Source organism: Corvus hawaiiensis, chromosome 21 (genome assembly GCF_020740725.1).
Source record: "Corvus hawaiiensis isolate bCorHaw1 chromosome 21, bCorHaw1.pri.cur, whole genome shotgun sequence".
NCBI classification, from domain to species: domain Eukaryota; kingdom Metazoa; phylum Chordata; class Aves; order Passeriformes; family Corvidae; genus Corvus; species Corvus hawaiiensis.
Genome location: NC_063233.1, coordinates 7,298,942 through 7,326,672, shown reverse-complemented (window position 1 = coordinate 7,326,672; position 27,731 = coordinate 7,298,942). Strand labels below are relative to the sequence as shown.

The window sequence follows — 27,731 nt, the reverse complement described above, 5'->3', positions numbered from 1 at the left end:
TGGAGGGGGAAGAGGGAAATCACAGTCTGCTCACTGAAATATGGCAAAAGGGGGGGAAAATTAACTTTAAAAATAATTACAAATTATTTCTTGACCTCTATGGAATGAATACAAACACTCTGGCACCTCTGGGAGGCCCCAGCATGTAGCCTCTGCCAACTGTAACGAGTCCAGGAGCTCATCTGTCCAGGAGGTGAGTGTCACTGCCAGGGGGGACACATCAGACTTCAGCTCTTAGTGACATCCACCTTCTGGGGACACTAAGCCAATTTACCTAATTCTGAAGAAATTTTGGTAATAAAAGTAAAGGTGGCAAGCAGAGCAGAGGCTGGGGAAGGATTAAAGGCATTTGCATTAATAAATAGAGATGTTATCATGGAGAATTAATGTTCTTTGATCTAGATCTTGGCAGCATTAGGAGATGCTAGGTACAGTGCCTCATTATCTCTCAGAGGTTACGGGGTCAGCCTGGGACAAGGGGAAGTGATTTATGCAGTATCTCTGTCAGAGGGATGAGAATATGTATGAAATAATAAGACTTGCAGAGACCATTAGTAAAAATCTCCCTGGATGCCAAGGTCTCACATTGCACTGGCTTCCCTCTGTGCATCATCCAAGCACTTTCTTCCTCAGCTGTGTCCCCTCTCTTTCTTACCATTTTTATATCTCAAAGTAGGAGTGCTCCTTCCCCTTTCAGCCTCTGATGGGCAAATGGCATTTAAAATGGGCGGTTAATCCAGAAGAAAAAGCAGGATTCCGTAATTTGAAAATTCTCCCCCTTCCTCTCACTCCTTAGGAGAGACTGGTTTGGGAGGTGACATTTGAATGAAAAGGACAAGTGAAGAGGTGAGTGTTGAATGGTTCAAGTACTAATTAAACCATCAAGGACAAATGAATGTGTGTGTGGATCTCTCCTGTGTGTGTGTGAATTGAGAATCCTGCAGGTGGACATGGCAGGGAGAGTTCAAAGCAGCCACACCTTGGGTTTTGCTAACAGAGTAATCTAAGCTCCTCACTGAAAACAGCTTGTGGCCAGGATGAGCAAAATCTACTGATTTTAATTCCTATCTTGCAGAAAAAAAAATTAATAAAATATGACTTTTAAAAGCTTGTTTCTCAAAGAAAATTAAACTTATTTGAAAGCATCACCTGGCCATGTGCTTCTCCTGATTATTGTTTGAAAGAGTCCCATTTAAAACAAAAAAGGGCAGGAAGATGGAATCCTAAAAGCTATTGATTTCTTTATGCATTTTCTAAAAAGAAACAAGTGAGAAGAAGAGAGAGATCTAAATAAATGAGGCAATCTGCTGAAGGAGAGGCTGAGACTGAGCCCAGATCCTGGGAAGCCATAGGAAAGAGAGGAAAAAACCTCTTTACAAGGGAGTACTTGTGTGCCATAGGTTTCCCTGAAGTGCTCAGAGCTAAGGATGCCCATTAAAGAAACACCCCAGTAATCTCCAGTTCTGGGCTCCAGAGACACCAGTGAGCACAGGCCCATCCCTGTCCTCCCTCCTCTGCGTTACAGCAAGAACCACGATGGACTTCAAGCACCAGCAGCAGCAATTAAGCATTTAATTCTCATTTATATTCTAAGGGAACTGGGCCCTGGACTGCTCCAGCTGCTTTGGAGCCTTCTCATCTTCCCTACTGTCACCTCTACAACATAAGACTTGTCAATAGCTTTTCCTATGCCAGATCAGGGTAACAGGTAAAATCAAAATTAAATTGGTGTGTGAGAGAAATGGACCCAAGAATCTGGATCAAAGCAGATGAAATCCTCTATTTTCACCTTTTCATATTTTGTTCTATTTTCTCTCTCCACTTCCCTCCTACATTTCAGGAGAAATGCAATGCTTTTGACCAAAACCACCTGAACTTTTCATTTTTAAAAATACCCTTCTCTGTGCTCCCATCCCATTCAGTGGCATTTGCCTATCAAAACGTCTTATTGAAAAGTTGCCGTCCAGCCTCATAAAAGTTACCATTTCTGTTAGCAACTATATTTGGATCTATATTGAGCCTTATTTATGGACTTCTTGATTTTCCAAGTGGAATGCTGTCAAATTGAGTGGTTTTTACAGTCAGTGAAGAAAAAATCATAAAGGAAAAGAAGAATGAAGGCTATTATAAAGTTTAAAAGGCAGAAGCCAAGCACAGGACTGCATAGGAGGCAGGGAAAAATACAGCAGAAGATTTTGTTATAATATAATGAATGTTTCCAACTCACTTTGGCCAACCCATTTCATATGTGGGTGGGTGTGTGGAGGTTGGGATTGCTTTGGTTTGTGCGCCAGTCTGGTTCAGAGGAGATAGGAAATACAGTGCCAGAGTGAAGGAAATGAAACTCTTTGTAGCCGTTTTCAGCATAACTTTGTGCAGGAATGCACAAAGATCAATGCAAATGTGTGTAATGAGCAGCCTCTCTCACCGGAGAACAACTGTGTTACACCACAAAGAGACAAACTGGGTGATTTTAATCCTACTGAGGCTGAAGGGGAGGGAGTTTGCCCAGCTGGCTCATCCTCCAGTGTGTGCTATCTCCAGGCTGGTTTGCTGGGTGATGGAGAACAGCCTCCCATGTGGGGGAAACACCACCTTGGCCATTTGCTTCTTGTCTGCAGAGCCCTGAGAAGGCAAACGGGCCTGACAAAGAACTGCAGGTCTGCTTTCAGACATCCTTTGAACACTTGGGATCTTCAGGAGGTAAGAACTTCTTTTAACACTCAGGATTTTTTGTCTGCCATGTTTATGCATGATGAGCTTGTGCCAAGGACCCAATTACGATTTTCTTAACTCTCTCCCCTCTTTCTTCTCCACTTCTTCCTCCACCCATTATCAGGGACACCTGGAAACAATAAAGAGTTGTTTGTTTGGTCCCTCCTGCTCCCCCTTATTTTCTGGTGTATTTGATGTTGTGAAAGCAGGGCTGTTAGAGATCCATTAAGCAGTGTTTGTAATGGAAGGGAAGAGTTCTCTCTGGTTTGAGGAAGATAAGGCACATAAATCGAACTCCCCCTACATCTAAACATTTCTGTAAATAGCTGAGAAGGACACAAACATGGAGCAGCTTTTCCTGTGTGCTGCGTACCCCATCTTGTCACCACTGGAAGCCAGGAGAGCTGAAGAATTGGGATCAGAAGCTTCAGACAAGACTGATGAACACGTATTTACAATGAGATAATTCATTTGTTTGCCAAGGTATTGTTTATTCAAGGAGCATCCAGCATGTTCACCCAGCCAGTGAGGCCATTCTCCAGTAATGATCCATTTCGGAATTGCCTCCTCTGGGTTTAGGAAAGGCCCGTGAGTGCCAACTACCTCAATCATGGGGCTGCAGAGACAACACAGTCCTGTCTTTATTCAGTAGGGTTCTGCAGTGGAGGGGTAGAGTCTCCTGCTCTAAGTGATCCTCTACTTTGTGTCTGTTCTGCAGCAAGAGGAAACCAGTCAGATCCTACGCATCCCTGTGGGATGTCCATGCCATTTTCTCACATCCACATATTCAAGATTTTTCTCCCAAGAGATACTCTAGAACTTTTGTTAATAATGCAGTTCACAGCTCATACGGGAAGGAACACAGAGAGTCTTTTTTTAGAGCTGTTTCATCCTGAATCCCTTGGCTTAAATGATACTCTTTCCTTTCAGCAAACTTAATACAGATTGGAAAGACTCCCAGACGTAAAATGTGCAAATTAAAACTCTCCTGGAATGATCAGGAAGGAGAATATTTATTCTCACTCTTGTCCCAACGTCTCAAAAACCCAGGTCAAGAGATTATCCCCTGCTTCTGAAGGAATGAAGAAAAGTGGGCAACAGCCCTTGACAGACAAAACCTTCATGATTTGAGCTCAGAGCTTAGGCCCCAGGTGGATGAGTCCTCTACTAAAGGATGGAGTCCTTGGATTTAATCTGTACTGGAAGGGGTTTGTGGGCAGTTAACAGGTCAAAGGCTCTCCCTGAGAACTCCAGAAATCTTTCTTTTTGTACTTCTGGTGACATTATTTAAGGAACATAATGCTGTTGGGTGGGCAATCAGGTTTAACCCTGATTAATTAGGGACTCTGCACCTAATCATTATGGAAGCACAGAACAGCTGGAGGGGAAGGGGCCAGAGCAGAATGAAGCCACACTAACAGGAGTCCTGTGTTTTTCTCCAGCTCCCACTCCATGGCACTGAGGATCACGGTTTCGGACATCCTTCTACAAATAATTTTGTGTTTCTCTCTTCAAAAACAGGCCCCAGTGGAGTTTTGTGGCCCTCACCTGATCCCCCTGAGTGAAAAGCAGAGGCCACGACATCAGAGACTCCAAGTTGCCAACTTGTCTCTTTTATTAATAGGTGGGAGAAGATTTTGGAAGGAAGGAGGGAATTTGAAAGATTTTAAAGAAATATTTCAGCAATAGAAGCAAGAGCTTGAAAAGCCAAACCAGTCCATTAATCCCTTGCCAAAGACAGTTTAATAGCCATTAGGAGGCAGACACAGAGTGTATTTCCCTTCTTGGACACGCAGATTTGGTTCTGGAGTTAGAGACACCAACCTCGTATTTCAGGGACTGGCACAGAACTGAGGAGTCCATTCCCCTTTGGGGTGTAATTTCCTAAGATACTGAAAACAAAAGACACATAACATTAAAGATGACTTTAAAAATGTTACTAATAACTCCCTGGGGTCAAGAGATCTCGAAGCACTCAGTTATTTCTGACTTTGAGCCAGAACTAGCAGGGTTTTTCACTTTAATATCTCTGGTGTCCGTGGCTGTGATGTGCTGCCTCTATTTTAACAAGAGATTTTGACAATTTTGCCCTCTGAGTCTTACAGAAATCTACTGTCCCCAGGGAGCATGGCCTTGCAGATGGTTTATACTTAATTTGTTTTTCTCTTTAAACAGATACACTTTCTCAGAGACATTTGCTAGGCAACCACAGCGTAACTGTACTTTTCTACAGAACATTTCATCTAGGCCTGCTAGAAAAGCTTTAAAATCCTGTGAAGAGCCACGTTATGCTGCTGTTCTGTAGCTTACATGGTGTAGGTATGTGAAAAATCAAAATTAAATGTTACATACCATTTTGCAAAGGGAACCGAGGGAAGTTCCAAACATCGTGTACCTGGGATATTTTCTCTAGTTTTGAGATCATCGAATTGGTCTTGTGCTTTTATTTTTGAGAGCTACATGAATTACGTTTTTTTAAGGTTTCTACCAAAATTGAGGATGCAATCTGTGTGTTTCTTTTCCACTGCCCTCCAGCTTCTGATACCAGGTCCAAATTCTCACCCTGGTTTCTTCCAAATCCATATCACATGGAGATGATCCATTTTCATTTCACAGAATTTTGCCTGCTGTTTTAGCATCCATCTCACTAAACATCATCTCCACTTGTCTGACACTGCTGAGCTCAAACCTGGGTGAAACAGCACAATTCTAAACCAGATCTGTCACTTCGATGCAGCTCGGTCCATTCTAATGATCACATTAAAATTATATTCTTTATAATTAAAGATTAGTCACATCCACCAAAAAAAAAAATATTTCCCAACAGATTATGGGTTGGAGAGAAAAATTGTAATAAAAAACATAGGGATTTTACACTTCTTAGTTAATTTATTTGTCAAGGAAAGGCTATTTTTAGACAACTCCATGAACTTTTTCCTCTTAAAACCTTGTTCTGGACATCCTGTACCCTGGAGACATGGATGCACGCCCTTAGTGGGTGCAAAAGATGTGGAAATGATAAAAGTTACACCAGACTCCAGGATCAAAGACTTTGTTTCAGATGTTGTTCAGGAGGGTGGTCCAGCTCTGAAAGTTCCCATGGGAATCCTTGGTCAAGACCAGGGAGGGTCTTTTTTCTCTAACTGCTGCCTCTAATAGGGACTGAGCAGAGCAGATTCAGATCATCAGCCCCTCTGCTTCGTGCCTGCATTTTCCAGAGTGCCCTTGCTAAAGGTCGGGGTTACACCATCCAACAAGGTCCTGTGAATCCCAGCAGCTGCTCTTCCAATGGGAAGGTTATTAATGGGCATAATTCATCAAGCAGGAGACTTGAGGAAATGAGACTGCAGAAATGCACCTTTATGACTTGTGGAAGCTCAGTTGGCTGTTGACAGGGCTGAGGAGTCTTAATAAGAGGGGTAGGAAGAAAAAAAAAACGCCCTTTATGAGGAATTAATTTCCTGTCTCCATTATGAAGTGCTGCAATGTTCATTTAGCATGCAGGAGGTGGGTGTTAAGATTAGAGCTGGGAAGGAAATGGATATCAGAACATGCTAAATCTTCCTCAGTGCCACAGCAAGAAGCTCTGAGAACATGCTGATGAACCTTCTTCATTTCAGCCAACCCTAACAATATCTTCCTGGAAGCAGGAGGCCACTGCTTCCCATTAAATCTGTTCTTCCTATGTTTCAAGCCCTCAAAAGAGATGTAAAATATGTCAAGACTCAGAAGAAGAGACATGCAAATGTTACTGATGAGAAAACTTTCAAGAAGTCTTCACAAATCCATCCTTGGCGCTTTGGGATTCATTCCATGAGGTTAAACCTGTATTTATAATTTCTCTCTTTATTATATTGACGTATTTATTCTTAAGAAAGAAAATGGAGGGGCTGAATGTGTGTTGGAGGACTTCACATCTGCAGCCCTCAGAGACCTAAACAGAGCCCTGCTGATCTGGTCAGCAGACCCAAACTCATCTGATATAGCAACCTTGGTCCCTTCAAGAAATCTTACTCCAGATCTGATTTCAAGTATAAAAAGTGCCCTTGCTTTCCTCAGACAAAAAGAAGGTTTGGGTCATCTCATGGAAAGCCATAGGATGTTTAGCACTTTAACTTCTTTTTGAGTGCTGGAAGACTTATCCAGGTGATATGTGAAACCAGAAAAAGACAACAGGGCTGCCCATGAAGTTGATCTTTATGAAGGTTTCCAGCACCCAGCCTTTCCCACTGCTTCAGTCACTCTCTTTTCTGAATACAACAGTACTCAGGGCTCACCTGCCGTGTGAAGACAAATGTCACCTTGCGTGGGTGGGGAGAGAGCATTTTCAGGGACTTTGAGAACACTCTCAGTTCTCAGTGGACTGGGTGCTTTGCTCTTTGCGAAACACTCCTCTCTCCCCATAGTCTGTGATAGTTTCTGCTTTGATTTTTTCATGAAGAATTTGATATCCAACAACATTAGTATCATCACACTCCTCCTTGGTCTGTCTTGTCTGTTGATATTCACCCACTGGGAGATTTTAGATATTTAGGGTTAAAGCTCTTTGGAGAAGACCAGGTTTATTCCAGAGTGCCCTTCTCCAGTACCTGGCACCGTCCCAGGTCTGAGCCACCACCCTGCCAGAGATGATAAGCAAGGACATCCCCCTTTGCAGCTGCTGTAACATCTTGTCACCATCAAAGCCCTGTCCTTCACATCTCATGCAGTACATTTGCTCTGCCTTGTTCTCCCCTTGCAACAACAGACATTGTTTGGTGTGATAATGGAACCTAAGGTCGTATTTTGCCTTCAGCCATCAGCATGTGCAAACGCTGTGTGACTAATGAGCTAGTCCCTGGTGACTCCCCTGTGCTGTTTGTCTACAAGAAGCTTTGTTGTGTTTGCAGTCCCTCCTGACCACTGGTGAAGAGCTGTCTTTTCTCTGGGCTTCTGACTTGAGCTGGAAATCCAACGGCAGTGCAGGTTTCTGCCCACAAGGGACTTCCTTCCCCTCCTCTTCCAAAAATATGCTGAAAGGAAAATCTGCCTTTTGGTTTGTCTGTCTTGCTTTCAATTTGTTTTCAGTTCTTTTTCCTTAGGGGACTCTTTTGCTGGCTTGGGGAAGCTTTGTTCTCTCAAGGATGTCAGATGGTGGCTTGGCCAATGCACATGCTGGGGATGAGTGGGACAGACGTGGAGAAAATGGGGCAGCAGCAGGATTGGTGCATGGCCACAGTGCCAGGAGATGAAATAAGGTTCTCCCTTCCTCTGTGTTTCATGGGCAGAAATGACTCAGCTTGACATCACAGAAAGCTCTTGGACAAGCAAGGTTTAAAAATGATGGATTATAGGACGCAACTCATCAGTGACTCAGCTTGCCAGCGTTCATCACTGGAACTCTGACCCTTCCTCTTCTCCTCCAGGGTTTTCTAGCCCTGGACCATTGGTAGCGATTAAAGGGGCAAATGGACAATATTTTCAGACACTGTGAACACTTTTGGAGAGTGCACTCCCAGTGTGTACTTGAGCAAAGACACTTTTAAAAAGGACCTGCTTTTCATGAAGCATTGAGTGTCTTCTGATCTGAAAAGTCAGGTCTCATTAAGGATGCCCACATTGGACATCCTTGAAATATGAAAGCTAAGGGAAAAAAAAGGTGGTGAGGTCTGGCTCAGAGTGCCCAGAGAAGCTGTGGTTGCCTCATCCCTGGAAGTGTCCAAAGCCAGGTTGGACAGGGCTTGGAGCAACCTGGGATAGTGGAAGGTGTCCTTGCCCATGGCAGGGGGTGGGATAGGATGAGCTTTAAGGTTCCTTCCAACACAAATCAGTTTATTATCCTATAATTCCACGAAAATTAACTCCTGACTCCATTTGGAAAAATACCCTAAGGAGCTGCAAGGGACTTTTCAGGATTCTTAGAGAAGTCCCTCCTGGGTCAGACTGACACTTCTGGTACACAGTGACCCAAATAGGCAGGCAAAATTTCCTTTTCTCCTTGCAAATGTAGTTTACAAACTTTCTTTCTCATTCCACCCTACATTTCCACAATTTGTTCCCTCCCTGACATCTAAATCCAAACTCCTGCTTTGCTCTGAACTAGAGAAAAAAGCACAGATATGATTTTGTTTTGATCGGACGCCTTACCCTCTCTCCTCATCTCCGTTTTTTTACCTGTTGAAGGGAATCCATCAAGATAATTTCCTGTTATTAGGTCTGAAGTGTTTTGAATTTGGAATGGTTTCTCACTTAGAAAGAATTGATGCCTATAACTTGTAATGTGCTCGCAGTTGTGTGCAGTGCCTGGCAGCCCAAACTCCATTCCAGGGAGCTAATCCCAGTGGCTGAACTCCATTAAAGCCTAGATGGTATCTGTTAATACAGCCCTGTAGTTTGGGTCATTGTGCTGATGTAAGGAGCACAGCTGCCTGGAGACAGATTATGATGTGAGGGGACATCTTTATTCTATTTTAAACTGAAAAAAATGGATGGGAGACACACTAGTCATGATTGATTAAAGATATGAAAAGGACTTTATGAGCTTTCTTGAGTGCTCTGTGTTTCTCATTCTGTTTGTCATTCCTCTGTGTTTGGTAAATATATAAATACATAAATCCAAACCTTGAGGATAATAGCAAAGAGAGAGACTCCTCGTGTTCAGTGGGTTTTATTATAATGGGCTGAGGACTGTGAGTCTCAGAAATCAATTCCCAGCTCTGGCACTGATCTATTATGTAGTCCTGGGACACCTTTTTCCCTTATATCTTCTCCCACTATTATTTCATCCAATCTGTTTAAAATTATAAATATAACATGGCAGTGCCTTTGCTCTCCTGGGTGTGTGTGCAGATCCAATCACAATGACAATCCAGTCCCTGCTGGCTTCTCTGGGCCATCATCCAAACAATGTCTCTTTCCCCATCTACTGCGTTTCAGAGCCATGTGCCATTTTACCAAATAAATATTGATCCCTCATTTCCCAGCACTGGTTATTCCAGGGACACTCTCTCAACCTCCCTGTCTTCCTTCTCACTGCATTACCAGTAATATCCAGGGCTGGAGATCCTCTGCACATGGAATAACACTTCTGTTCCTTATTCTCTCTATGTGGAGTGGTTTCTGTGTGCTGTGTCACAGCCAGTGCTCACCTTACTCCCTTATCTAGGGGAGGCATAAACTGGCCTGGCTCTGCCTCTGGATCCACCTCACCACTCCTGCCATGACTGCTCATGTCTGAGGTTGTACTCTGACAGCTCCATGTACTCCTTGGCAAGCTTGAAAAGGAAACAGTCTTAGAAAAAAAAAAAGAAATCACATTAAGCATAACATGTGTTTCATGCTCCTTTAGCATCTTATCCTGCTCCAGAGCATTGTAATTCCCCTGGCTGCTTTTGAATTTCATGTCACACTTTTAAATGTGGTTTGGTACATTCTCTACATGCTCTGTCAGTAGAGTTCTGCCAATAACCTCAGCCCATGAGCGCTGGGAAAGCAGCTCCTGGCTCTGCTTCCCTGCATGCTGAAGTGTGGGGATGTCACAAATGGAGATATTTGTCACGTGGGAAGAAACTCTTCCTCCTGCTGGAGCCACGCAGGAGCCTCTTTCAACAAGGCAGGGTTTTATTAACTGGGTCACTCATCTGCAATTCTGTCCTGAGCAAGAAGCATCCACAGGACGTGGCTACAAAGGGGGGCCTGAGTGTGTTAGTTTGAATTAATTTTTAAAGCAAACAAGTCAAAACTTCTTGCAACGGTCTTAAACATTCTCACCATGAATTATATAGACTTATCTTAAACTTGAACAAGGTTTGACAAATCCACTTTGAAAGTTCATTAAAAGAAATGTTCAGGACTGTCTTCCATGGAGACACAAACCCCCTGTCTGTCCTTAAACTAAGCCAAATCAACAACTGCGTCTTTGCTGGGAGACAAGAGAATGCAGGACTGTGGAAAGGAACCTTCGAAAACCCTGAGTTACTGGTGGGGTTTGAGCTGTCCACTGAGAGACAATGTCAAGACACAGAGACAACCAGGATGTTTGGGAAAAGATGAGAAAGAAAGGGCTAGAATCTGCTTATCTCAGTGAACATTGAGGGTGACACAGATCTTGTATAGGAGAAATAATGTCTATTGACTTCAGTTCCTCTTGAATCAAGGGTGGTATTTCTGCTTGTTGTCTCACAGCAGCCTCATTTATCCTGTTTTTCCTTGCTCCCCTTGAAATTTATTCATCATTTATAGATGTGCCCAGTGTGCCAACACGCTACATTTAAATTGGTCATATGGGTTTAAAGGAGCCAAATTCAACTCCTCCCTGGTGCTTATGTTTGATTTGAGGACAAGGTAAAGGTGAGATTTCAGACCAGACTTTCTGATGTGCATTGATTCTTTAAGCCAAAAAACAACAATCAGAAATTTCAGTTTTGTCAAAAAAGGCAGCAGACACCCTTCCAAAGAGGGAGTGAATGGATTTTTAAACTGAGAAGTTTTAGTTTAGCCACAGCCATTCTTCAGGGCAACATCACAGCTGCAGATGTAGTTTAGATACTTTGAGGTGTTTGCAAAGATTAATTAGCTGCCTAAATGGGAACTGAGCTCTGATGAAAATCTGGCCCTTGTGGGCACTGAGCCTCGGGCTTGGTGTGCTTTTGAAAAATCTCACCCCAGAGGCCTCGGTGGATGCACTTTCCTGACCTGAGCTCATGCATTAGAGAATAACCTCAGAGTTATTTCAGTGCTTCCAGGAGTTCAGGCTCATTCTTTAAAGTGAACAACCTAATGCTTCCCAAGTTCGCTGGGAAGTGGTGAAAATCCCCAGAGGGTTCCCTTTTTGGAGAGAGTTCATCCGAGGTAACACCTCTGGATAGGCAGCAGACTGTGTGGGTGGAGATGTGTATTTTAATAACTACAGAGCAGGAATCTGAGCTACACCACCTCCCTTTTACTGCCACCCGCCCTCCCCTGCCCACCTTGTCCCTCCACAGCCACCCAACCCTCTCCTCTCCTCTCCTCTCCTCTCCTCTCCTCTCCTCTCCTCTCCTCTCCTCTCCTCTCCTCTCCTCTCCTCTCCTCTCCTCTCCTCTCCTCTCCTCTCCTCTCCTCTCCTCTCCTCTCCTCTCCTCTCCTCTCCTCTCCTCTCCTCTCCTCTCCTCTCCTCTCCTCTCCTCTCCTCTCCTCTCCTCTCCTCTCCTCTCCTCTCCTCTCCTCTCCTCTCCTCTCCTCTCCTCTCCTCTCCTCTCCTCTCCTCTCCTCTCCTCTCCTCTCCCTCTGTGGTGGGATCCAGGTCCCCTCCCTGCCCATCTCCCACCTTGCTGCTGCTCCCTTGCCTTTGTTGGAGCTGCTTTGCTGCTGCTGCTGACTGAGTATGTTTTGCAAACTTGCAATTTCACGCTGCATTTGTTGCCACAGCAACGTAAGGGGGAGTTCAAAGTAGGGAAAAAGAGTCAAAAAAAACCCCCAAAAACTCTTTGATCAGCCCCTTATTTTGTGCCTTGCCCATACAAATTTGGCCATGCAGCTACATCAGCAGTGGGGTCTGCCAGGAACCTCTTTACCCCCAGGGACTTCAGAGACTGGAAATCCAAATCTCTTATCCTCCCTTCTTCCTCCCTTAGAGCTGCCTTCTCCCATCTCTCTCTTCCTGGGTATCCAAGAGTCTGGAGCCTCCAGCAGTAGCCCTGGACGTTCCTGCTCTCAGTGGCAGCTTTTTCAGCGAGTCCTGCTGTCTTTGCAGGGAATGGTCAGGCATTTGGGAACTGGCATGAGACTCCAAGAGCACGATGGCAACGCCAGTGGCAGCACAGTTTTACCTTTATCTTTCATCCCAGCAGCAGATCCGTCAATACAGAGGATGGAGCACTGGCTTCAGCTCGCCCCCATCCCTCCAACCCCTCCCCTTCCCCGTGACTACTGAAAAGGAGTCCTTAAATGCAAACTTTATGGCAAAGAGCTGCTGACACTTCTTCATGGAAAAGATACATGGGGTGGCTGGTGGCTAATGAGTGTCAGTACTCCAAAGGATAATCTCTGCTTCTCTCTGATACAATTTAACATCGTATTTCCCTAATTTGAGGCTGATTTAGTCGCTGGGGTATTTGGATGCCTCTTCTATGGTGCCGATAGTTAATTAAACAGATGTTGCAGAGGGAATCATTAATTTTAGTGCTGCAGATGGGAGCGGAATGACTTTGTGAAGTTAATGTTTCAGCAAAACAATAGGCTTCTGTCATCAGTTGCTATAAACCAAGTAAATTAAGAGAACAAGTAGAGTAAAGGAGATAGCTTTGAAAGAATATCAATTATTCATTTTAGAATTGTACTTTCCCCCCACGAATCATCACAGGAAGAGAGGAGGGGAAAAATCTGCAAAAGCTGGGAAGTGGGAAAGAGAGGAATCCCCAAGCCAGCAGCCTGAAAGAGAGTTTAACCCTGCTCCCCCTGGAGCACTGCAGGGTCCTGCAGGAGCACAGAGAGCCAAGCGCTGGGGGCTGCAGCCCCCAGAACAGCACCTGGCTCTTACCCCTCTTCCTGAAGAGCAACTGAAGTCATGGCAGTAAAGACAGATGTCCATTCCCATGTCCAAAAAGCAGGTGGGCACAAACATCTTCCTTTTTTGAAGGCTGTGAAACTTCTTCCACTCCAGGCTGGGTGTCCCATACCTGTGGATGAGGTTTCCTGGAACAGCTGGCTGGATTTTCTGGGTGTGGTGAGAGTTTCTAATCACAAGTTCACATGTTTTATACCTTTCAAAAATCTCAGGGCCAGTGGAAAAAGCCCCTAAGCACTCCTAAAATACTTGTAGGGCTGCATCTGTGTATCAGGTGTGGCTGTTCTGCCCCAGAAGTGGAAAAATTTAAAATCTCGAGGTCTTTACAAGTTTCTCACTGGCATTAAATGTCAGTAATTTCTGTTGAACAGAAGTTCCTATTTTTGAACTCAAAGCAACAGAGGGAAAATCCAGCTACCTCTGCACCATAAAAAGGCAGTGGCAGAAGAGGATCAGGGAAACAAATGAAGTCCATCCATCGTGCTGGAGTGAAAGCACTACTGACTGCTTGAGTGCCTCATATTATGAAAATTAGGTTTCTTTTTTCAGACAGATGAGTCATTTGACCACTCAAACTTCTCCACGAACACATCTCTGACCATTTGTATTATCTTTCTCTTTCTCATATGTGCATGTTTTTTTCCTTGTTACCAGCTACTCCTTTCTCCAAAAACAATAATCAGTGGTTATTCTCATTTATTTGATAAGGCCAAACAATTTCAGTGCCCAGAAAGTAATTATGAATTTGGCAGTTCTGATTAATAAATCTTTCAAGAAGCATGCTGCATTTCATCCATAAACAGCATCTTGCAGAGATTCATTGAGAAAACACAGAGAAACAGAAAGACACAAAGTGAAAAAGAATTCAATTCTGCCTGGCAGTGAAGGCCTGAGGTCAATCTTACATGTGTAAGGTGAATTTCACCATTGCATCTATTTCTTTAGCACTCACTTTGTACTCACCATTTTATTTTAATGGATGCTGTTTATGTTTTATTCTTTCTGGTTTTACAGTGCCATATATTAGTGTAGCTCCAACTTCAAAAGCAAAATGTCCCAAATTAATTCTAGGAGATCATTTCCATCCTCAAACTGCAGCACTGTAGAGCCCTTGTCCCATATAACAACTGAACAAGTTTTTTGCATCAAACTGGCCAAGCACTGGTTGTTTTCAGCTGGTTAAGAAGAGGTGTCCAGTATGTTTTGGGAAACATCAGGTACTCCAGATAGCTGTAGGGATACCATGCAGGTATTTGGAGGTTGTAGGGCCCCTCAGATGGTGATACTGATCTTATTTTCAGCCAGATGAATTGGTCCCCTTAGGCCTTGCAGAGAAATCTCTGTGGTGTGGATGTCAATAGGCACCGAAGTCACTCAGAACCAAGGAGAATAAATTCAAACCCTCCCAAAGTGTCCTGCTGAAGGACATGGAGGGGCTGTGATTTCTGCCTGGCAAAGACTGAGTCTGAGGGTTCTGAGAATGAAGGATCCTGAGACCCATCTGCTCTTGCAAAATATTACACTGAATTGAAGGACTTTGGCTCCTTCCTGTAGGAAATAAAATTCTCATTAAAGGCATGAAATTGAGCTCCTTGGAGACTTCAGCTTCGCTCTGCTGAGCAATCTGAACATAAGTTTTCAGCAATAGCAGCTCCTCGCTCTGTGTGCTTGTCTCAACACTGTGCCATGGGGATTTGCTTCTCTGAGAGTCCTTGGGATTGCTGTGTTTGTTCACTGGCAGCCCTTCAATTCCAGCTCCCTGGCATGGATCTACAGGCACAGAATTCTCCAGAGATCTGCATCCCATCCATGAAAGTGCCTTTGTTTTCCTCTCCCCCATGACAGGGCACCAAGCACCTACCAGTTAATGGGCTACCACAATCCTGCTCAGTTAAGGAATAGGATGGCTTGAAGGGGACTAGATCCCACCAGAGATGTGGGAAAGGATGTTCACAGAGCTCTGAAGTGTCTTTATCTCCTTCTCCAGAGCAGATGATCCCATAGGGTTGTAAAGTTCCCCCAGGCACAAGGGCACCCCAAGGCAGGGTGGTTCAGCAGCACTTCCCCTTGCTCTTGTCCTCATGGATGGTGTCACAGTGCCACTTCGTGGCAAGCCTCCCTGGAGCCACCAAGAGCACCTGGCACACAAGGAGCACCCTGGTCTCTCTCCATCAGGGAGCCTCAGCATCATGCCACAATTCCTTTTCTCCACACGGCATCACCTTCCAGTGGTGTCTGCCCCTGAGAGAGGTAATTGATTCCCTTCCCCTTTCCAGCCCTAATTAAAAATGCACCATATTAAACTTGCATGCATTGGAAACAATTAGCTCCCTCTTTTGTCTCCTTGTTCGAGCCGGCAACGCGAGGCAGCCAGGTGTCACGTTCAACAAATCTCCATCAAGTGATTTCTCTGGAAGGAAATGAAGTTTGAAGAACTCCTCTGCTGCTCCTGATGCTTTGGCTCTGACCTTCTTGTGCTCCCAGCTTATCTCCATGGAGATGCTCATTTTGCAGACCGGCTCCATCTTCTGCCAGCAGCCGCTCGTGGAGGCAGGAGGCAGGGCCAGGGCCAGGGAGCCAGGCTGTTCCAAGGATTCAATCCCGTTCTTTTCAACACTCCAGCACTTTAAAATGGACAGTGGTATGGATCATCCTGCAGGGAAGATGTGCCCTGGCCACTCCAACCTTGCATGGTTATCCAAACCCCAAAAAGGAGGATTTTAGCTTGAGTTAGGAGCTCCCACAGCAGCTACCAGGTCGAGTGACCCTCACAGCCTCAAGGACAGGTCTGCACTTTGTTTTGGAAAAGTCTGACCATGCAGAGGCTCTTGCCAGAGCTGGAAGAAAGAGGGGGGGTGTCTGTTCCATTCTACACCCAGGAGGATAGCTCGCATCTCCAGGAGAAATGCACTGAAGGAGCACAGCATCCCTGCTGGGATTTGGGACACAGGGCTGCCTCCCCTGCTGCAGGTAAAAAGCAATGTTTGGGAAAGGGGGAAAAGTGAAAAGGATTATAATAATAGGTTACATCTGCAGAAGTGTCTGGAAAATGGGATGTCCAAGACAGAAATCCTGCTCCAAATCTCAAGTAGCCTTTATCTGACCTGATACCCACAAACACCTCCTGTGAGGGCTGAGGGGGATCCACACCCTCCACACAGAAAGCAAGCATTAGCAGGACTATGCTCAGTGCTCTCAGGAAAAGCACTTGTTGGGAAATTTCAACAAACCATTTTTCATTGAAAAATGCTGATTCTTTGAAACAGGCTTTCTGTGAGAATAAAAGGGCAATTTTTCCTCATTTTAGCAACTCTAAATATTGCGGCAGCTTTAAGTGAGAAAAGAAACCAAGAAAAACGCTGCTTGAAAGTTGGTTTTTTATCCCCTTCTTTCAGGTTGTAACTTTATTATGATGAAAACCAAAAGAAAATCAAAACAAATGCTGTTAAAGAGAAAGGAAACTTTTAAGACTGCTGTAAAAATGAAATCCATTGATCTGACTAGAGGTATTTTTTCCCAGTGTTTGTTCCTACCATTTTTATTTAACTTCAGGTGCTAGAGAAAGGAAAGGGATGGTGAGATCCCAGGAGAAGGGGAGAAGGTTCAGCTGAGCCTGTGGGCCAGGCTTTGTGTCTGCAGCAGCAGCTGTGGTGAATGACAAATTACAGCTTCTCAGGACTTTGCCTACCACAGGCAGAATTCATTTAGGGGCCAAACCTCTTCCTGGGTGCGTCTGGGATCAGCTACAGGGAGGGGATGGGGTCAGCAGGGCTCATTCCCCAGACTCAGCTGTGGGGTGTCATGAAATGTGGGAGGAGGGAGAACGTGGTGCCTGAGACTTTGCCTAAGTTTCCCCTGAATTTAAATGCCAACTCAAGTGCCAGAGCAGTTGTCAGCCAGATGGCACCTTCAGAAGCTCTTCCACCTTCACCCAGGCTCCAAGGGGTGCAGTGAAGCTCTTTGCAGGCAAGTGTCTCTTCCTTCTGTCCTCAGGGATTTCACAGCCCTGCCTGCAGTTTTGCTCTGGTGTGAGCTGAGAGCTCCAGGGCTCTTGCATCTCCTTTTGTGTTGGCAAGGGCAAGTCTGAGCATCGACATGAGGCCCCCTCCTGTCTGCAGAAACCTCTCTCTTTTTTCTCAACACCACTTCTGCTTCCTTCTGCCTGGCTTCTGCTGTCACATCAGCCATCCCTCAGGGAGTTACAGCATTGTCTCATCTCTCCATCAGTCCTGTGCAGTCGCCGGTGGAAGCAACAAGGACTTTCCTTGTTTATTTGTTCTGCAAAGTTTATTTGGAGATGGATTTGTTGTTGTTGGTTTTTTATAAAGACTTATTGAGGAAAGTAAATTGGAGTTGGAAATACGCACAGCAAGGGGGAAACTTCATTTCCCATGAACTCAGCCTTTGGTGGAGTTAAAACAATGAGTAGTAAGATGGAAAAGCAGAATGTGTTTGAATCTTTAGCATACAGTTTCTCTGAGCAGAGGCTGTAAGGTGAAGTGGGGCACAACCTCAGCCGTTTTCTTGCCACTCACATCTGTCAGTCCATCTCCAAGCCTGGTTCTCGCTACCCAGTGTGATCAGTGTCTAGAGGGATCAGTGAGAAGGGCTCTCACTCAGTACAAGCCAAATTCCAATTTGTTGCTGTTGTGCCAGGAACTGTAAGCTCTGCCTGTTGCAAATCAGCTCTAGTTCTTATGATTTATGTTTTTCTGTCAATTTCTGATCCCACATAAAGCTGAGAATATGGCTGCAGTCTTCAATTCCCTCTGAAGAAGTTGTCTCCTTTTGAATTAGCTTTTCATGTCAGGACAACATGGGCTGGCAATAAAAACCACGGGAGAGATCCTCCTCAGTGAAAATGATGGAATGAGTTGAAAGAGAGGAGAGGGATGGGGAGTGAGGGGAAGGAGTGAGTAAGAAGCAGAAAGATCCTATGTGAGGAGGCAGAAAAATGCAGAGTTGCAGCTCTGACACTGAAGAAATGCTTGCTGGAGACCCAGCAGAGGGGACAAGCCAGCCCTTGTTAAAGGTCTCTTTGTAGGGTGATAATTTGGAAGATCAGAGCCTGGCAATGGAGCCTGGATGGGAGCAAGAACATGTCTTCCTTCCCCTCTAAAGAGCAGAGGGAGCCACAAAGCAACCATATGGAGCTGCAGCAGAGCTTGCCAGCACCTTCTGGCTTCTGACGGTCAGAACCAGTATAAAGGACAGAGTTAGGCACAGATCTGTGTTTTTTTAAGCACCTGAAGTGAACTGAACTATGTGTTTTGGAACTTGGATCTAAAATACCAGTGCTAAAACAGGAAACCTGTGAGCAGGACCAAAGAATGGGAATTTCTGGTCAAGTTTAGAGAGTGCAAAGGCCTCTTTGGCAATCTTTGGGAGTGCAGGCCAGAGTGTTGTGCAAGGCTCCCTCTTTTTGTTTGAAAAAGCTATTGAGGCTTCCCCTGGTGGAAATGCTCCCCTGGGAAAAGGAAGACCTTCAATCCCACTCACCAGACTGGGTATGGATACGTGTCCCACCAGTTAAATCTCCCTTGCAGGCAGGATCCTGGGCACTGGGCAGAAACTGGAGACTCTCCATCCTTCCTGCTGAAGCCAGACCTGATGAGCAAAATATGTGAGAGTGAGGGACTTCAGTGAGCCCTCACAGAGACTGAATTAACGTAAATCATGCAGGAAAATCAGTGGTGGATTCTGGACTGTGCTCCATGAGTTATTTATTCACATTTTTAGGTAATTATTGAGTTAAACACCAGTGATGGAGATGAAAGGACTCTCAGGTCCCTGAAACACCCAGATCCCTGCACACATTTACCTGCTGCAGTGCTGCTGGTGGTGTGGGGAGGAATTTGCATTTATTTCACAGGCTTTGCGCTGAAACAAAGAGCGCTGTGTAATCCATTTATCACCAACCATTCCAATTCCTATCTTAAGTAAGAGAGGAGTCAATTAACAAATGAAAACAGAGTGCCAAAACACTCTCTCCATTTAGACCACAAAATGCTCTGTAGCAGCACAGCATGGACATTGTTTTCCTGGATGTGAATTTGGAGATCACAGGGGAAAGTAACTCATTCTGAGATTCAAGCTTTGAAAATGGACTGTTATCTTCCTGATGATCTCCCTGCTTTTGTAACTCCATCACCAACAGTTTCTGGCTTTGTGGATTTGTCTGCCCAACAGTTGTGACAGAAAGAAATATTAGCTTTACAAATGGGGATAAAAATGACATATACTGAAAGCTAAAGCCAGTTAATGAGAAAGGATTTTTGAAATGTCACTCATCCTGTTTCCCACATTCAGTTTATATTTCTAAAAACTGGTTCCTCTTTTATTTCCATGAAAAGTCCATTTTCAACTTAAACTTCCTTCCATCGACTTCTAACCAAATAATTATTAGCTTGCAAATTAATTTAACTTGTTAGTCAAATTACAGCCCAGCAAAAAGGAAACCACAAATGTATTTATGCCTTTATTTAATCTTTATTAAGACTAACCAGGCTTGAGCAGAAATGATCTCTTGACAAAGCCATTAAGAGCACAGACAAGATCACAGGTCTGTAACGCATCTGAAAGGGTACAGCAGAAAAGTCAAACGTTTGTCTTCTGGGAGACAGTCAGAGCCAGGAATTAAAGAAAAATAGAGCAACTGAAGGACCAATGCTGCAATGGTTTGATAATTATTCATTGCTTTTTAAAGAAAGGCAACAGAACTTAAAGGGTTTTTCAATGCTATGATTGATGGCCACATTTCAAGGCACAGAGAAAGTGTGCAAATCAGAATCTCAGAATGGTTTGGGTTGGAAAACTCATCCCATTCCACCCCCTGCCATAACGAGGGACACCTTCCGCTATCCCAGGCTGCTCCAAGCCCCGTCCAACCTTGCCTTGGACATTTCCAGAGAGCCAGGAGCAGTTACAGCTTCTCTGGGCCCCCTGTGCCAGGGCCTGCCCACCCTCACAGGGAAGAATTTCTTCCTAATATCCAATCTAAACCTGTTCTCTGTCAGATGCCATTCCCCCTTGTCCTGTCACTCCAAACTCAGGGTTAATGTTGCTACAAGAGTGAAGCCTGTGGCTGTGTCAAATCCCAGGAGTTCAGGGTCCCTGGGTGATTTGGGCAAAGCCAGCTGTGCCAGCAGGCCTTGATGCCCTGAAGGGGGCACCTCCTTGTGTGGCACCAGACAGAGAAGTCCTCTCCCACCCAGTTCCCAGCAAATCACCCCCCAGATCCACGTCTGACTGCACCAAGCATTTCTGGAGCCACTTGGACAGAGGTGTCCAGGAGGGAAGGTGCCCCATTCCTAATCCCAGCTGGCTCCCTGGTTCCAGTGTGCACAGCCTTGGCTCTGAAGCTTTGAGTGACTGAGAGGAGCTGCCAGCTCCTCTCGAAGCAGTGAAGTTGTTCTTGCACTGCAGGGACTTCCCAGCCATGTTCTCTTCCCCTGTCCCCAGGCTGCCCGGTGTAAATTTGGGAGGTGACTTGCATGATGTCATCAGCTGAAGGGTCATAAAAGCTGCTGGTGTGAGCACATTGCTGGGCTCTGAGATGCCATCTGCTCAGCTCCCTGTCTTCAGGGAGACATTAACACAGCCTGAGGGCTTCCCTGTATCTGACCTCCCTTCTCCTCTCTGCACAGAAACATGGCCCTTGGGCATCTCTGCTGCCCAAGTGTAAAATGGACTAAAATCCAGGACAGAATTGGAATGGAAATCAAGCAAAAGCACGCAAGCCTTCCCTTCAAGGGAATCTCTACAGAGCTCCCAGAGCCTTGGCTCCTCTGTCTGACAAAACAACCAGCAGGTTATTGCCTTTATCATCACAGGATCTCATCCCCTCTGCCAGCTCTGGTGCAGGCCAGTGAGGATGGAGGGGACCCATTGGAGCGTGTAAGGGCTCTGCAGGCCCACAGGGAGAGCCAGAGATCAGAAGGGATTTGGGAAAAGGACAGGCATGAGCATGGGGGAAGGTTGGTGGCTCAGGCAGACAAGACATTAGCACAGCCAGAGCAGCCCCTTGTGTGTCTGGCTCCTTTTTCTGCCTTGCTCTCTCTGCTGATTTTCACTCTGAAAGCTCCAGCTCTGCCAGGTCTTCAGCAGTCTAATCTTTTTTCCAGTCTCAGCTCGTGCCTACTAATGTGTTTCAGGCACAGAAATTTCATTAAGGCTGCCCTGATGTCCACAGGCTTTAGCCATGGACTTCATCATTAAGTGGGTTTCATTCCAGCCAGTAAACAAATCACCCTCTGCTCCTGGGTGGGAACAGAGGGGCTGGGGATAGAGGAGGCACAAAGAAGGAAAAGAAGCAAAGAAAAGTCCTTTCCATGCAACCAGGGTTGATATGGAATAGCTACCCCCGTCCTCAGGAAAAGAGATGCATAGAGGTGAAGATGAAGCACTAAGGACCTTATTTCACTGTGCTGTGGCCGTGTTTAACACAGCCTTGGAAATGCTGCTTGTCCCAGCTGCCCTCAGAGACCCCCAACCCTCTGTCCCATCCCTGCCCTCACCCCAGATGCTGACCTGACTGTTGCATTTAATTGGAAATGTTTGGCAGCTCAGTTCTCCCATTCAGCTTTGTCAAAGGTCTAATGTGGGGATTACTTAGCCATTAGCTCTGGCTCTCAGGTTTTTTCTGAATTAAGATTCCAACAAGTTCCTTGTCTGATTATCCTCAGCGCCATGGATGGACCTGAGCAGCAGAGTTTTGAGCTGGAGCCAAACTTGTTTCTCACTGGGGAATGTGGCTGAGTTCTTCCATTCTGGCCTTTGTTCAGCTCCTCTGGCACCAAAAAATAATCTGTAACTCCCAGCAGTTGGATCATCTGCCTAGAAAAGAGAGCTTGGAAAGGAAGTCTTCACTGCCTGGAAATATCTAGGAGAGGATTTTGTGTTCTCCCAGTGACAGAAAAATTCTTTCAAACACATAGTAAGGATCCCAAAGATGCAGGGGAATGTGAAGTCCCTATCAGGCACCACCATCAAAGGTGTGTGCAGGCTTATGCTTAGCCACAGCCTTGGAGAAATCCTTCTTGCCTCTCACAGAGAGCCTGCTCTGCATCATTAAGTCAGGTGAGGACCCTGCTGGCTTTGGTGGTTTGGCTCTCTGCTGTGGCACAGCTTTTTCATATGAGAAAGGAATATCAATAATGTCCTTGGAACCAATGGCAGGTTAGTCAGAGATGTCAAAGCAGACACAGGGCCAGAGGCAGATGGATGCTGGGAAGGGAGCTGACGGGAAGGATGGAGAGAGACTCTTTACAAGAGCCTGGAGAGATGGGACAAGAGGGAATGACTTCAAACTGAAGGAGGGCAGAATTAGGTCGGATATTAGGAAAAAAATCCTTCCCTGTGAGGGTGGGGAGGCCCTGGCACAGGGTGCCCAGAGCAGCTATGGCTGCCCCTGGATCCCTGGAAATGTCCAAGGCCAGGTTGGATGGGGCTTGGAGCAGCCTGGGATAGCGGAAGGTGTCCCTGCCTGTGGCAGGGGATGGAATGGGATGAGCTTTAAGGTTCCTTCCAACCCAAACCATTCTGGGATTCTGTGAAACTCCACAGTTCTTCCCTGTGTGAATGCTCCTGATTCTGCTCCCAGACAGACAATGCTGATCACAACTAAAGCTACCTTTGAGCCCTTGGAAAGACCCCTTTGTTGCTGTATCCTGCAGTGGTAGGGAGGAGAAGAGAGATCCAGCAGGCAGGAATTGTGCAGCAAGATTGATCTATTTAATTATTTTCCAACTTTTATAAACTTTTTTTCTTCATAGTCTAATTGGTCAAAGGATCAGGCACCCCTTGGGGTTATTGGCTAAAATCCTAAAACATCCATTGTCAAAATATTTTCCTACTGTACCATAAACATAGTTCTACAAGGTTGCAGGTGTTCATAGTTTATAGAACTCTGCTACAATCTTCGTGAGAGAGAAAAGCATCTCACAGCACTGGAAAGAAGCAAGAAAAGTTATTGCTAGCAGCATATTTATATCCACACCCCTTAAACCTTTTCTAAACTTTTATTATTTTTATTCTGAATTTAAATCCAACCATGGTTTTCCAAACAGTCCTGGGCAAAAAGAAATCTCTTCCCTCCAGCAGAAGGAGAGAGAACTGCTCCCACATGGGCTGTCCTCAGCGGAGCCTACAGAGCTCTGTGCATTCCCTGCGTGGAGGGCCAGAGGTGACAGGGAGCATCTTATTTGAGGCTAATCAGAACAGCATGCAACAAAAGGAGCAGCTGTCATCTTTTCCTTTCCCTCAGCCACTGCTTGATAGATCAATCAGATCAAAACATTTTCAGAATCACTTTTTTGGGAAGGATTTTTGAAGTATTTTCTTTTCCTCTAAAACGCTTCCATTTAGAAAGGAAGTATGTAAAACTGAAATAAGTCCTGTAGGTTTGTAACAGAAATAAACCTCATTTTTCCCTCTGAGAGGACATACATTTGGCAATCCATGCAGCTCATCTGCAAGAGACAGAAGCTTCCTAAACATCCAGAATGAAATTCTTTCAAAATTCAGACAGCATCAAGCCAGTGAATTAATTTTGCTCTTTGTTAGTATAATCCTGGTTGCATTTCCTCGAGGGCTGGAGCTGCAGAGCCCTGCTCAGGACCAGACAGTCCCAAAATAGATTTTGGATGATTGCTGGGAGCGGGACACAGTGCTGGGGCTGTGGTCCCTCCTGCAGGCAGGAGGTCCTGAGGTTTTTGTCTCTGTCCCACCGGAGAGCCTGAGAGCTGCTGGCTCTGGGATCACTCTCTCCTATTGCTCAAAGCCCTTAGATATTCCTGCTATTACCCTCTGTTTATCAGGAATGCCATGGGAATGCTGGGTGCAGGGAGGCAGTGGGGCTCCACTGTGTTACAGCCCTTACAGGGAGAGGAGAGTGGGTTTATTGCCTGAACTCTGCAGAGTGCCTAAGGAAGAGAAGAAAAAAAAAAAAAAAAAAAAAATCTCCTGTTGCCTTTTTCTGGTCAGTTATAACTCCATGCCTGGGCCAGCTTAGTCTGTGATGTTCAGATTTTATCATTTAATCACACAAACTTTGCTTTATCTGCCCGTCCTGTGGGCTGAGGGGAGGCTGGTGCTAATCTATGAACTGAAACAAGTACCTGTGTTTAACTAATGCTCATTGTGTCTGTCTGGGGCAGCTAGGGGGGTGTAACATCCCTGCAGCATTACAGCCTTCAGCTGCCTGAGGGTGCCACTGTGCTGATCACTCCCAACTGGAAAACAAACTGGGAGTCCTGGCTCAGGCATCCCATTAGATGGCACTGGGAGGGAGAAGGGGCAGACAGCAGTGCTGGTGGTGATGCTGGAGCTGGGAGTGCCCTCATGGAGGAGATGGGATCATCCTTTAAGTCTGAGGAAAGGCAGCAGCCCAGCTGGGATGTCCCTGGTCACCCCCCTTGGCACGGGCAGCAGGACTCTTTGTGTCTGTCCAGCAGCTCTGGAGAACAGTGAATAGAATCCCTTGGGATGCTCCAGTGCCTGATGACTGTCTCTTAAATAATGTTTGACCTTATACTACAGTCCTTATACCCCAGTCCTGCTCCCTGGGGCCCACAGGGCTCCACCCCTGTCCAGCTCTGACTTGCTCTGCTCAAGCCCGTCAGGATTTTGCCCGGCTGATGATGCTGTGCCAGTGCAAGTCGCTGTCTGCAGTCAGGGGCCGTGTTAGCATTGATTCTTCCAGCTGCCAAAGCAGAGCACGGGCTTTCCTTGAGATGTTTCCCTTTCACAGAGTCCCCTTTTTGCAGAGTTAGAGCAATGGAAGGAGAGGAGGGATGGGGGAGAGAGGGAGAAAAAGGAAAGAAGTGAGCAGAGCAGTGCTTGCTGCTGACGGGGAAGTGTCAGACTCTCCAGAGCCCTGCCTAATGTGACCTACTTCAATGGTCTGCAGAGAGGTATTTGTCTTGCAACAGTTCTTTTTGGAGGAAAACAAACTATGATCTTGAGTAGCTCCAGAGCAGGAACCTGGTTTCCAGAGGAGACTCTGGCTTTTGCTCTGTGTTCAGCAGGGAAGGGAGGAATCAAGGGTTATGGTTTGTGATCCCCACTTCAGCACTGCTCAGCACCACAGTGGCACACACAGGGGTGCAGGAAGCCTCTGGCCAAGGTATAATCCCAGTGCAGTGACATTTTTGAGTCGCTGGAGGCTGCGTGTGCATAGAGGTCTCCTCTGCTGAGGGTCTGCCCAGTGACCAGAAATCTCTTTCCAGACTAAGAAAAGGTGCTGGGGCAGTTGGATCAGTGGAACATTATTCTGTGTTTCCAGCACTCTGGGAGACCTGGACTCCACTGGGATTTTAGCAAAATCACTGTTTTTCTATCCTCTCTCCAAAAAATGCAGGGATAGTGAACTGAGTTGTCCCTGACCCACAGTTTTAGGGATATGCGAAGAGCACCCAGGACTACAGGGTTTGTATCTCAGCATGGGGAGCACGATGAGGCTCTGTGAGAATCTCGATGCTCCTCAGTCAGGCAAAGACTCGTGGCAGATGTCCTGGATCCAGCAGGACATAAATCCCTCCAGCTGCCAAGAGATTTTGTCAATGCCCCTGGCCAAAGATTTCTTTCAGCCTTTTAATACTTTCTGCATAACGTTTCATTCCCCTTCTTCCTCTCTCTGTCTCCTTTCTCTTTTTTTTATTCTCTTTTCCTGGAGCACCTTGATGTGCTCTCTGAATAGAGCTCCATGCAGCAAATGGCATCAGCAGACTGATAAATTAGCAATGGATTGGAGCCTCAGATTAGCTCAGGCCAGTAATTTAACCTGATACAGGAGATGTTTGCATTTGTTCTGCTCATGCACCAATAGATAGCAACTATGCTGGAAACCTGACACTTGTGGGCACTGCCCTCCCCATAAAGCACCCCTGTGGCAGCCCACAGTCGCTTCCCATTTGTCTCACCCCGGGCCATGCCGGGTGAGCCGGCTCTGGCTAAACCTTTTAGGAGGGGAGGGAATGGGAAATGAAATATTTACTTTTTGTTTTCTCTTGCTGGCGGTGAAAGGATATTGATGTGGTGTAGATGGAACATTAAAATCAGAATTATGCCGAGGAATAAAAAAAAAAAAAACCAAAAGCCAGGCATAAATTAGCTAATAAATAAATTTGCTTCCTCCATGGCTGAGGGGAGTCTGCATTACGCCAGTGCCATATAACACACCCGGGATGTGTTTGGGAGCTGCTGGGCCATAAATCACAGGCGGCATTTAAACAGACAGGAGGAAAGGCCACATGGAGATGGATGGGTGTCCGAGGAGGGGACTGGCCGAGGGGCAGCCGTAAACACGTCAGGAGACGAGGCAGCCGGGGCAGGAGGGGGAAAGGGGATTTGAGGACTGAAGGCTGAGCGCTGAGGGCAGAGGTGAATGCTGGCAGGGTGAGGCAGGGGAGAAGCTGACCCCCAGTCCCATGGCTTTTCAGAAGTACAGGCTGAGGGATGGCAGTCCTGTTTTGCCACACTTCAAGATTTCTAAATTACCTCTATGTTTTTCCCACCTGTGAAACAGCAAGATGTTGTAGTATTCATTTTTCACTAAAAAGGTCAAATTTTCGATTCTGCTTTCTCCTTCTGACAAGAGCTGACCAGAAAAACCCAAGGCTTACATACTTTTACAGGATATCTTCATCCTATCTGAGGTGTTGATACAAAATTCTTTCTCTAAAATACTCTGCCACAAACTCTCAGTGATGAGGTTCATACCTTGTGCCAAACCAGGATGACAGTCTGTGATCTTGAGAGGTGCCAAATTCACCCCAAAGGGGAGAGGGGCCTTTTCTTCACCTCAGCCTCTGTGTGGGGCACAGAGATGTTGCCGTGACTCTGAGCACTGTAGGACTCCAGGGGCTCTGTTCAAGGAGCCCTCTTGACTTTAGCAGGATTATTTCAGGAACAATGTTGAGAAATCACTCTCAGCTTTCCACCCCCTGGATATCACAGTTCAAATGTGCCTGCAGCCAAGGGAGAAAGTCCTTGTGTGACGGCAGCTTTTTGCAATGTTTCACTGTGCTCTACAAACTGCCACTGAAAGGTTACTGATTTTTTTGGCATGGTCACCACACACTTTCTCACACTTCCAATAACAAGAGAACAACAAGGGCATTCGCTCTTTAGTGAAGTGCTGCAGTCATACTCTTTAGAAAGAGGGCCTGAAAAAAGGAGTGTGATTCAAGTCAGGCTTAGGATCAATAAACAGACTTAGGGTCAGGGCTGGAGTAAAACTGGGGGATGGAGAAGGCAGGAAAATCTCAAGGAGAAGAGATTCAAGGACAAGGACAGATGGTTCTTCAGAAGAAAAGTGAGGCCTTTTGGCAGAGCTGGTAGGTGGGTGGTGATGAAAAAGGCTCAGGACGGGGACAGCCAAAGTGCTCCAAGTCAGAACTGGAAGTGTTAATTCTGTTTGGAGGAAAGCTTAATCCTAGCAGCTGGCAGCCTGGAGTGTCTCAAACTCCAGCACAGCTCTTGGCTTTGAGGT

At 45.8% G+C, this 27,731-nt stretch overlaps 2 long non-coding RNA genes across 3 annotated transcripts; one reads left to right on the top strand and one right to left on the bottom strand.

The window, feature by feature from the left end:
• LOC125336881 lies at positions 1–4,338 on the top strand. Its single transcript, XR_007207872.1, has 4 exons — positions 1–193; positions 797–846; positions 2,622–2,703; positions 4,237–4,338. It is a non-coding gene; the product is annotated as an uncharacterized LOC125336881 (long non-coding RNA).
• On the bottom strand, positions 2,700–27,139 carry LOC125336880. Of its 2 annotated transcripts, XR_007207871.1 has the most exons (4): positions 26,960–27,139; positions 18,740–18,847; positions 4,540–4,607; positions 2,700–2,845 (listed from the first exon to the last, which is right to left on the bottom strand). It is a non-coding gene; the product is annotated as an uncharacterized LOC125336880 (long non-coding RNA). The 2 variants fall into 2 exon arrangements; XR_007207870.1 differs by lacking the exon at positions 2,700–2,845 and having other exon boundaries at positions 4,525–4,607.
• Positions 27,140–27,731: the final 592 nt, after the last annotated feature.